The sequence below is a fragment of the Mauremys reevesii genome, linkage group 5, assembly GCF_016161935.1.
Source record: "Mauremys reevesii isolate NIE-2019 linkage group 5, ASM1616193v1, whole genome shotgun sequence".
NCBI lineage: Eukaryota > Metazoa > Chordata > Testudines > Geoemydidae > Mauremys > Mauremys reevesii.
The window spans coordinates 69746019-69755260 of record NC_052627.1 but is presented as its reverse complement, the minus strand read 5'-3'; the positions used below and the strand labels follow the sequence as shown (position 1 = coordinate 69755260).

Below are 9242 nucleotides of genomic sequence, written 5' to 3'. Positions count from 1 at the left end.
TCCTTACATTTTTATGACCAATGGGTATGAAACAAAAAATAAGAGGCTCAACTGGACTAATTTTTTTTTAGGGTGCTATCAACTGTATGTGCAAGTTGTAGCCATTTAGATGCCTAGCTATTTGACTGCATCCAGTAGTCAGGTAATTCGACATCTAAATATGCACTTCCACAAACAGAAATATGCCGGGGCAAGGCCTCTTTAAAATTTGGCCCAAAATGTATCACTAATTGTAGTTACATGAAACAAATACTGTGCAGAAGAAGAGACAGGAATGTGTTAGAAAGATGTTTATCATGACCTGTTGAGAGTGAAAGTGCTCACCAAGTGAAACACACTGTAAGCTCTTCGTCTGAAGTACATTTTTGTTTTATGTTCTTATCCTTTTTGTTTTAATCAATTATTTGCTCTTGGTTAACAAAAAGAAGATTTTACATAAAGCAAGGGTGGAAGTGTGCACTGAGTTCTTTTAATTTGTCTTAATTATTTATATTAAAGAGACATATTGATATTCCTAATTGTTTAATGTTTAGCAAAAAGTATAGTTTCATACTATAAAGTGACTTGCCTGTTGCTCAGTGAAAGTAATTTTCTCAGGAAGAGCCACACTGTTCTTCATAGCAGAATGCTATAAATTTAGGAAGAGATTACTCCTCTAGTTTGTGAGCAACTCTGGACTGCGGTTTTGTCATCTCTTGAGTTCATATGGGTGCCACAATGGGGATTAGGTTCCTAAACCCCCAGTTTTAAGCACCACTGCCATCTACAAAATCCCCTCTGAGCTGCCACCTAACCCTGGAGGCAAAGAGATAAAACAAATCAATATTTTGAAACCAAAAAAAAATCAAACTTATTTAAATTAGATATTTTGTATTTAAATTAAATTCAGATTTATTTTTTAAAACTAAACCTATTTAAAAATACATTTGAAAGTGACAACCTATGTTGAAGGCTAAAATTATTATACGCTATTAAAACTTGCTGCCAAGTTTTCAAGAAAACCGTACCCATGAACTGGTGGAAGTTACTGGAACCAGAGTTTGTTGAAATACTAAACCAGCTTCTGACAGCAGTAGCCTCTTCTGCAAGTGCAGAGAGAATATTTTCCTCATTTCAGTTTATTCAGCTACTTAAATTCAGTGACAAGTTCATTCAAAGCTAAGAAGCTAATTGGGAGTTGAAAAAGCAGGAAAGCTTGTTTACCCTCTCCTACTTGAATAATAAAAACTAGGTGTGAGAGAATGAGATCTACTAGTTCTAAAATCTCAAAGGGCACGGTGACTAGAAACAATCAGTTCAATTCATTAACTACAGTTAATATTTCCTTTGTTTAATAAATCAGTTTTAAATGCAAAACATTTTTGATAAACTTTTTTCTTGTGTATTCAGCACTCTTAAAGTAGTTTTATTTAATAAAAAAGTTAAAAAGCTGTTTCAGTGCACTTTTAATTAAATTAGAATTTCCATCTAAAAAGAGCTTGATAACATCACACGTAAAAATAAATAATCTGGTAAATAAGAGATGCATCATTCACCATTTTCTAACATGATAAAATATTTAAAAATTAAGAATCTGAATAAATGTAAATTAAGCTATATACTTATTTAAATAAATATGTATAGATATATTACATCCTACTGGTTAGTAAAAAGAAGCACCAAAGATTATATTTAGTTGAAAATAACATGTTTTAATAGTACTAACTAACGAGAATCAACTTTTCTTTTGGAAAATAATTGAAAAGTACAAATGCAAAACACGATTTACATTAATTATTTAATTCAAGGTTTCCTGCTTGGTGATTTAAACCATGATTAAAATTGGTGATTTAAATCACTTTGATTTAAATCAATCCACCTTGCCTGTAGGCACCTAAAGTCCTAATTTAAAAGTTCCTTAAGAGCCTGAGGGCTTGTGTATACCGCATGCTAAATCGGCACTGCTGCAATCAATGCAGCTGCATCAGTTTAGCGGATCTGGTGAATACGTGATGAGTTGATGGCAGAGCACTCTCCTGTCAATTTCAGAACTCTACCTCCCCGAGAAGCGCGATGTAACTGACATTGACTTAAGCAGCAGTGTCGACCAGGCCTAAGTTTCTGCCTCTGGGCATGTACACTGCTGCTCTAGCAGGCATCCAGACACCCATCTCACTCCTAAGCCCTAGTGCAATCCTCAAACCAGGTGGCAATGGGAAGAGCAATGCCTATTCCATTTCAGTTCCCCCCTGTGTCTGATGAGAAAAAGGGGTTTGAACAGAGGTTACCCATCTCAGTGGGCTATGGGCTATTCCAATATGAGTCTCAATCTCTTGGTGAAGCTTTCCACTTCGTATTAAATATTAATTAGGCCACTGGGGGAGGAACTGACTCTATAGCCTAGTTATCAGGGCATTCATGACAGAAGTAGGAGACCCCTATTCAAATCCCTTCTCCTTCTCAGGGAGCAGTGGGAATTGACCCTGGTCTCCCACATCTTACCCTAACCACTGCTGGCCTATGGGTTATGATGGAGGTCTCCTCCTCCAGTTGTTCTGTCTGGAGCTAGGCAGCAGACAGACATTTTTGAAAGAAACAGGTTAGGCACCTAAGCTACCTGCCTCCAAGACAGAAGTTCCCAGTTGTGGATTGCGAGCTGAGATAGGTGCCTCCCTCCAGTCCAGGCTTAAGCCATGCCCCTTCATGAAGTTCAACATCTAAGGTACACCCCTCTAATGGGTATATCTCCCATTGGCTAGTTCAGGAAGCTCACACCTAGCATGCTGGCTTTTGTGGATCCCATTCTTAAGCACCTATATCCCCCGTGCATTGTATAGGGAGCCAAGGCCCTGATTCATGCTTTGTGGATTCCAGTGATTTTTTTAGGCACCTGAATGTTTGGCATTGTGATGCCTACATCCCTTGAGGATCCAGGCCACAGTGTCTAGCACAGTGGTGTTCTGATCCTGATTAAGGCCCCTATGCGCTCCTGCAATATAAATTACAATAATAGTATGAGGCCAAATAACCCCATGGTCTCCAGCAAAATTTCAAAATAAAATCTATACTTCAAGGAAATTTAACGTATTTTTCAAAGGGCTCGACCATGCAAAGTGAATAATGAAGCGCAGGCTTTAAAGTGCACAGTGAACCAATTCTTAGCTAAATTGCTTGGATCTGATGCTCAGATAAGTGAATTTACGTTTACGTCAATAGGAGTTTTGACACTGGAGCTAGGATTTCACCCAATTAAACCTTAAAGTTCACAGATGATGCTGGTTCAATCAATGTAATCTGAAGGCTTCCTTTCCCTACGCACCCATAAAAATGTTTGAAAGGTAAATGTAACTTTTGGGGGCATCTAATAGTTTGGTCACAGTTAATGTGTTACTTGGTTGGGGGAAATGTAGGTTTGTAATAGTTCTGTTTTAAATATTTTCTCTCTGTTTTCATATAGGTTGAGTAATCTTCAGTATCTTTTTGGATCTATTGTGTTACACCTATAAGCATAATGTTTAGTAAATGCTTTTAAGCACTCATTTTTGCAGTAGTGATGTGGCAAACAAGGGCTGAAGATCTCATTCCACCTCTTCCTCCTAGCCAGTTTAATCATAATCTATCTAAAATGAACTGTGTTTCATAATATGATGAAAGAATAACATTTGGAAATAGCTAGTATAAATGTTTTGATGGACCATAATTATATTTCTAGTATTTACATTATTACATAACTTTAATTTATATCCAGGATAGTTTCATCACACATCTTAAGCACTTAAAGGGAATAGGAGTGATAAATTACCTATAATTTGGCCTAGGCACACCTTTTTACACTATTATTATTTGTTAAGCATCCGTGTGTTTGGCACCATACAACACTCAAAATGCGGAAAGTCCCTGTTCAGACAAAATTATGTTCTAAACATATCATGCAGACTAATCCAATTTTAGAACGAAATAAGGGGATCTTTTGTTCTTAATGCAGCTACACCCTTCATGGTCATCCCTATATGTCAAGAACTGAAAGTATTGTAACATATAATCAGGGTTTCCTGGCCAGCTTTGCTAAAGTAAGTTACCTACATACGGATTCAGAATAACTCTTTTTAGAAAAGCGGTAATACCCAGTGGTAAATTCAGAGACTTGAAACTTGTTACCAAGAATATACTGACAAATCACTATTTAAAGTGTTGGTCTCCTTGGTATCGATCATACTTTGTGGGACTGCTGAAACTTTCTTAGATGCAAAGAAAATGCTTGCTTTAAATTACAAGTTATATTTCAGTAATTCTGGAAGTTTTCTTTTTTTTAATGTTACAACAAATGTAAAAGACCTATGAATGTGTTCTGCTGATCAGAAGCATAGTTACTGTATTTTGCTTTTAAGAACTGTCAATTCTAAGATTTTTACAGCCGTAAATCACAGAGAAAAACCAGTTCACGCTAAAGTGGCAAAAAATGTGATCTAGCTTGTAAATTGATCACTGTTTCAATAAAGAATTTGCACAGAGTATATTGAGTGTGTGTTTGCTGATGTGAAAATAGCAGAAAAATTATGGTACTGTTGCAAAACAGCAGTATCTGAAGTTTGAAGCGATGCTGTGATGGGGCGAACCTCCATCACAGGCAAGAAAGAGTCAAAGGCCAATTAGACATTCACTCCACCTGCTGAGAGCCACAATTTGATAGTTTCTTCTCAGCCAAAGAGGCAAGACTATGTGTCTGATAATTCTGTTCTTTACTATAGTTTCTACCAATTTGCCCAGTACTGATGTTAGGCTCACTGGCCTGTAATTGCCAGGATTACCTCTAGAACTCTCTTAAAAATCGGCGTTACATTAGCCACCTTCCAGTCATCTGGTATAGAGGCTTGTTTCAGCAGTAGGTTACATACTACAGTTAGTAGTTCTTCAATTTCATATTTGTGTTCCTTCAGAACTCTTGTGTGAAACCATCTGGTCTGGGTGACGTATTACTGTTTAATTTATCCATTTATTCTAGATCCTCTTCTATGGACACATCAACGTGGGACAGTAGTTCAGTTTTGCTACCCTGAAAGGCTAGCTCTGATGTGGGTATCTCCTTCACATCCTCCGCAGAGAAGACTGATTCAAAGAATTCAGTTAGCTTCTCTGCGATGGTCTTATGCTCCTTTAACACTTTGGTCATCTAGTAGCTCTACTGCCTGTTTGGCAGGCTTCCTGCTTCTAATGTCCTGAACAAAATTCTTACTGTTAGTTTTTGTGTCTTTAGCTGTTCATTTTGCATTGTTATCAATGAAGGAGAATTGGGGAAGCTCAGGAGCTGCACCACCTTATATGTTTGGTCCTGCCACTTCCCCCTATGAACACTGCCTCTTCAATAGCAGCATTAGGGTTAGGTCTATCTTCTAAACTCCTTTCTGAGCCCTGCAGAGGAATGTTATGGAGCGAAGTATTTCTTTCTTATTTCCTAGCCCATGCATGCATCTGAGGAATGAAGAAAAGGGGTATTAGTGTCTGTCCCCCAGCTTGTTTCTCCCTGGCTCTCTACAGGAGTCTTAGGGAAAGGAGACCTTCCACTGAAACAGCATCAGCTCTCTTGCAGGACCTGGGGGCTAGCATGCACAGGAGAGCTCCATGGTAAACAAAAGCTGAGACAGGGACTAGATCTGACTGTACACAAAGTGCTGTCAAATGCTCAAAGTGAAGAAACGAAATAAAACCTCCTAAAATGCTTAACTTTAGAGCTGGACTATTGTTAGTCAACGTTTTGAATATCTACAACACATTCCATTGCACAGGAATTAACATATCACAAAATTCTTGTACATTTTGCTTGTTTCAACCAGCTCTACTTACTTGCTTTTCATCAAAGTATACCCCAAACTTTATAAATTCAGTGGAAAGGGCAATTATGTTTAAAGGTATGAATATTGGGAATAGTGTCTCAGCCTATTTACTAGTTAGTATGTACTACTATGCAACTGGGAATTTAAAACAGGAATTTCACATTTTGATTTGTTGTAACATAGTTATTTATGGGCATATCCATATTCATGGAGCCCCAATTTCAAGAGCACTACTCATGAAGAAAAGTCAGCTTGGAAGAATCAGGCCCATAAGCAACAGTGCAAAAATCAAGTAAAGATAAAAGTTCAGAAAGCTAGCTACACTGATGTATGCTTCTACTTCAGATGCAGACAGTAGAAGGCCTTATCTAGAGAATGTACCTCCCTTCCATTTGGAGGATCAGCCTGTGATGCTGGCAAAGCAGGTGCCAGCTCTGGCCAAGGATGCAGGCATTAACTAAGAACTAACAAACTCATAGTTGGAGACCTGACCAGTTCAACTGTATGTTAGTTTTGCTCAAATTAGGTATTAGGCATATAAGAATGTATTTAGTGTTTATACTCTATGAAATGCTTGTAAGTGGCTACCTGCATTAATCTTACTTGTAATATCTGTATTCCATGCTATAAGAAACTACATGTTTAGCTTTATAACTTTGAAAATGTTTGCTCTGAACTTGTGAACCCAGGCATGGGAATTCCATCCTCCCCCCACTCATCCAGAAGGCCTATCAAAATCAGATGGCTGAGAAGGAACTTCGCAATAAAAGGATTGTTGAATTGTCCTATTGCACCTTAGAAATGCTACATGCAAAGAAGCTAGTCCTGTGGACCTGGAAGCTGAATGAAGGAAATAAAACAAGAAGAAGAATCAGCACAGTTTTATAAAGAGAAGTCATCCCTCACCAATCTATTAGAATTCTTTTAGGGTGTCCACAAGTATATGGATCAGTAACTGGTTAAAACTAAGGGTAGGAATAAATGGTCAGTTTTCACAATGGAAAGTGGTAAATAGCAGAGTTCCCCAAGGATAATACTGAGACCAGTGCTGTTCCACATATTCATAAATGATCTGGAAAAGGGAGTGAAAAATGAAGTGGCAAAGTTTGCAGATGATACAAAATTGTTCAAGATAGTAAAGTCCAAAAACTGACTGTGAAGAGTTACAAAGGAATCTCACAAAACTGGGTGAGAGGTCAACAAAATGGCAGATGAAATTCAATATTGATAAGTGCAAAGTAAAATGCATTAGAAAAAAATAATCCCAACTACACATATAAAATGTGCTTTAAATTAGCTGTTACTACTCAAAAGAGAGATCTTGGAATCCCCATGGATAGTTCTCTGAAAATTTCTGCTCAACATACAGCAGTGGTCAAAAAGGCTAACTGAATGTTAGGAACTATCAAGAACAAGACAGAAAATAAGATAATGCCACTATATAAATCCTTGGGCAACCTAACCCTTGAATACTGCGTCCAGGTTTCATCACCCCATTTTAAAAAGGATATGGTGGGATGAGAAAAGGTTCAGAAATGTGCAACAAAGTTGATCAAGGACATAGAACAGCTTCCATATGATGAGAACCTAAAAAGATTAGGGCTGTTCAGCTTAGAAAGGAGATGACTAATGGGAGATTGGTAGAGGTTTATAAAACTATGACTGGTGTGGAGAAAGTGAATAGGAAAATGGTATTTACCCCATTCACATAACACAAGAACTAGGGGGTCACCCAATGAAATTAATAGGCAGCAGGTTTAATACAAACAAGAGGAAATACTTTTTCACACAATGCATAATTAACCTGTGGAACTCTTTGCCATGGGATGTTGTAAAGGCCAAAAGTACAAAGGGGTTGAAAAAAGAACTGGATACGTTCATGAAGGATAGGTCCGTCAATGGCTATTAGCCAAAATGGTCAGGGATGCAATCCTGTGCGCAGAATGACTATAAATCTCTGACTGTCAGGACACAGGAGGGGAAGACAAGAGATGGGTCACTCCAACTACCCCATTCTGTACACTGCCCCTGCAGCTCTGGTACTGGCCACTATCAGAGACAGGCTACTCGGCTAAATATACCATTAGTCTGACCAAGTATGGCAGTTCTTACGTCCTTGTACATCAGCAGGGAAGCAGAAAAACATATTGAAGTATTTTAAAATAGAATGTTTTAAAAATTAAACTTTAGACACACTATTTAAAGGGGTCTCAATCAGAAATTTTCTCTTTTTTTTTTTCAGTTAAATTTCAGTCTCAGTTGGGTTTGGAGTGCCGGCAGGTAAAAAAACCACATTTGATCTGTATAGTGAGAAAAATGCACATGGAAGTCCCAGACAGATTATGAATGTGGAATATAGAAAACCCTAATGCCATTTTTACACTCTCTCTGCAGACTAGGACCATATTCTGTTTTCCTGTCACACTAGAGGACATCAGATGTTCCTATCTCTCCACCTCCACTAATGCCTATAATAATCTGATCTATATTTAAGTCAGCTAAAAATACTGATTCCTCTTTGGTTTCATTTCCTCTGCACTCTTGTCTTTTTTTTCTCCTCTATCTTCCCCCAGATCTCTCCACTTTCTTTAGGCATTTGAGGGTCATTCAGCTGTTACCTCTTGGATGATGAGCCCTGGGAAGAAATGAGCTTTAATGACTGTAATGAACCTTATGTTCAAAATACTCCAGTCCTAAGTATGCCTTTCACAAGCTCACAAAGTAAACTGTCTTTCATAAATACAAGGCTTGAGTGCCAGTATGCTGTATTTAACTGTACAGTTCCAGGATTCAGACCAAGCCAGACTGCTATGCTAGAAGCTGACCCATGAATCCATTGGATAATGCAAGAGTCAGTAGATTGTCATTAAACTTGAATCAATCTTTAAAACAAAAAAATGAAGTTAATTTACCAAATTACCAGTTTATTTACCATTTACCAAAATAAAATGTATGACAATAAAATGTAATAACATCAAACTTAGTACACCTCTATCCCGATATAATACTGTCCTCGGGAGCCAAAAAATCTTACCGCTTTATAGGTGAAACTGCGTTATATTGAACTTGCTTTGATCCGCTGGAGTGCGCAGCCCCACCCCCCACCTTCCCTCCCCGAGCCCTGCTTTACTGCATTATATCCAAATTTGTGTTATACCGGGTCGCATTCTATCAGGGTAGAAGTGTATATGCAAATTGAATAAATAGAAAAACTTACTATTTCTGACCACAGAAAAGGAAGATACTCAAACTCATTAATCATCCCTTATAAATTGGACTGTATCTCTTTAAACACTTGTTTATCATTCTAATAGAAATTTAGCCTTTCAAGATTAAGCACATTTGTTAAATCAACCTGCCAGTCTGTAACATTTCTCCACCTTGGGAACAGAAGTCTTTGAGCTATTAAGTTTGGTCTGCACAGAACTCTTT

The 9242-nt window shown here is 37.8% G+C and overlaps 1 long non-coding RNA gene across 1 annotated transcript in view; it reads right to left on the bottom strand.

Annotated features, from left to right (window-relative positions):
• Nucleotides 1-570: 570 nt before the first annotated feature.
• Nucleotides 571-9242, bottom strand: part of LOC120406048 — a 30562-nt gene continuing 21890 nt past the window's right edge. Inside the window, exon 3 of the long non-coding RNA XR_005599054.1 lies at nucleotides 571-795. This is a non-coding gene — a long non-coding RNA (uncharacterized LOC120406048). The remainder of the gene's footprint in view (nucleotides 796-9242) is intronic.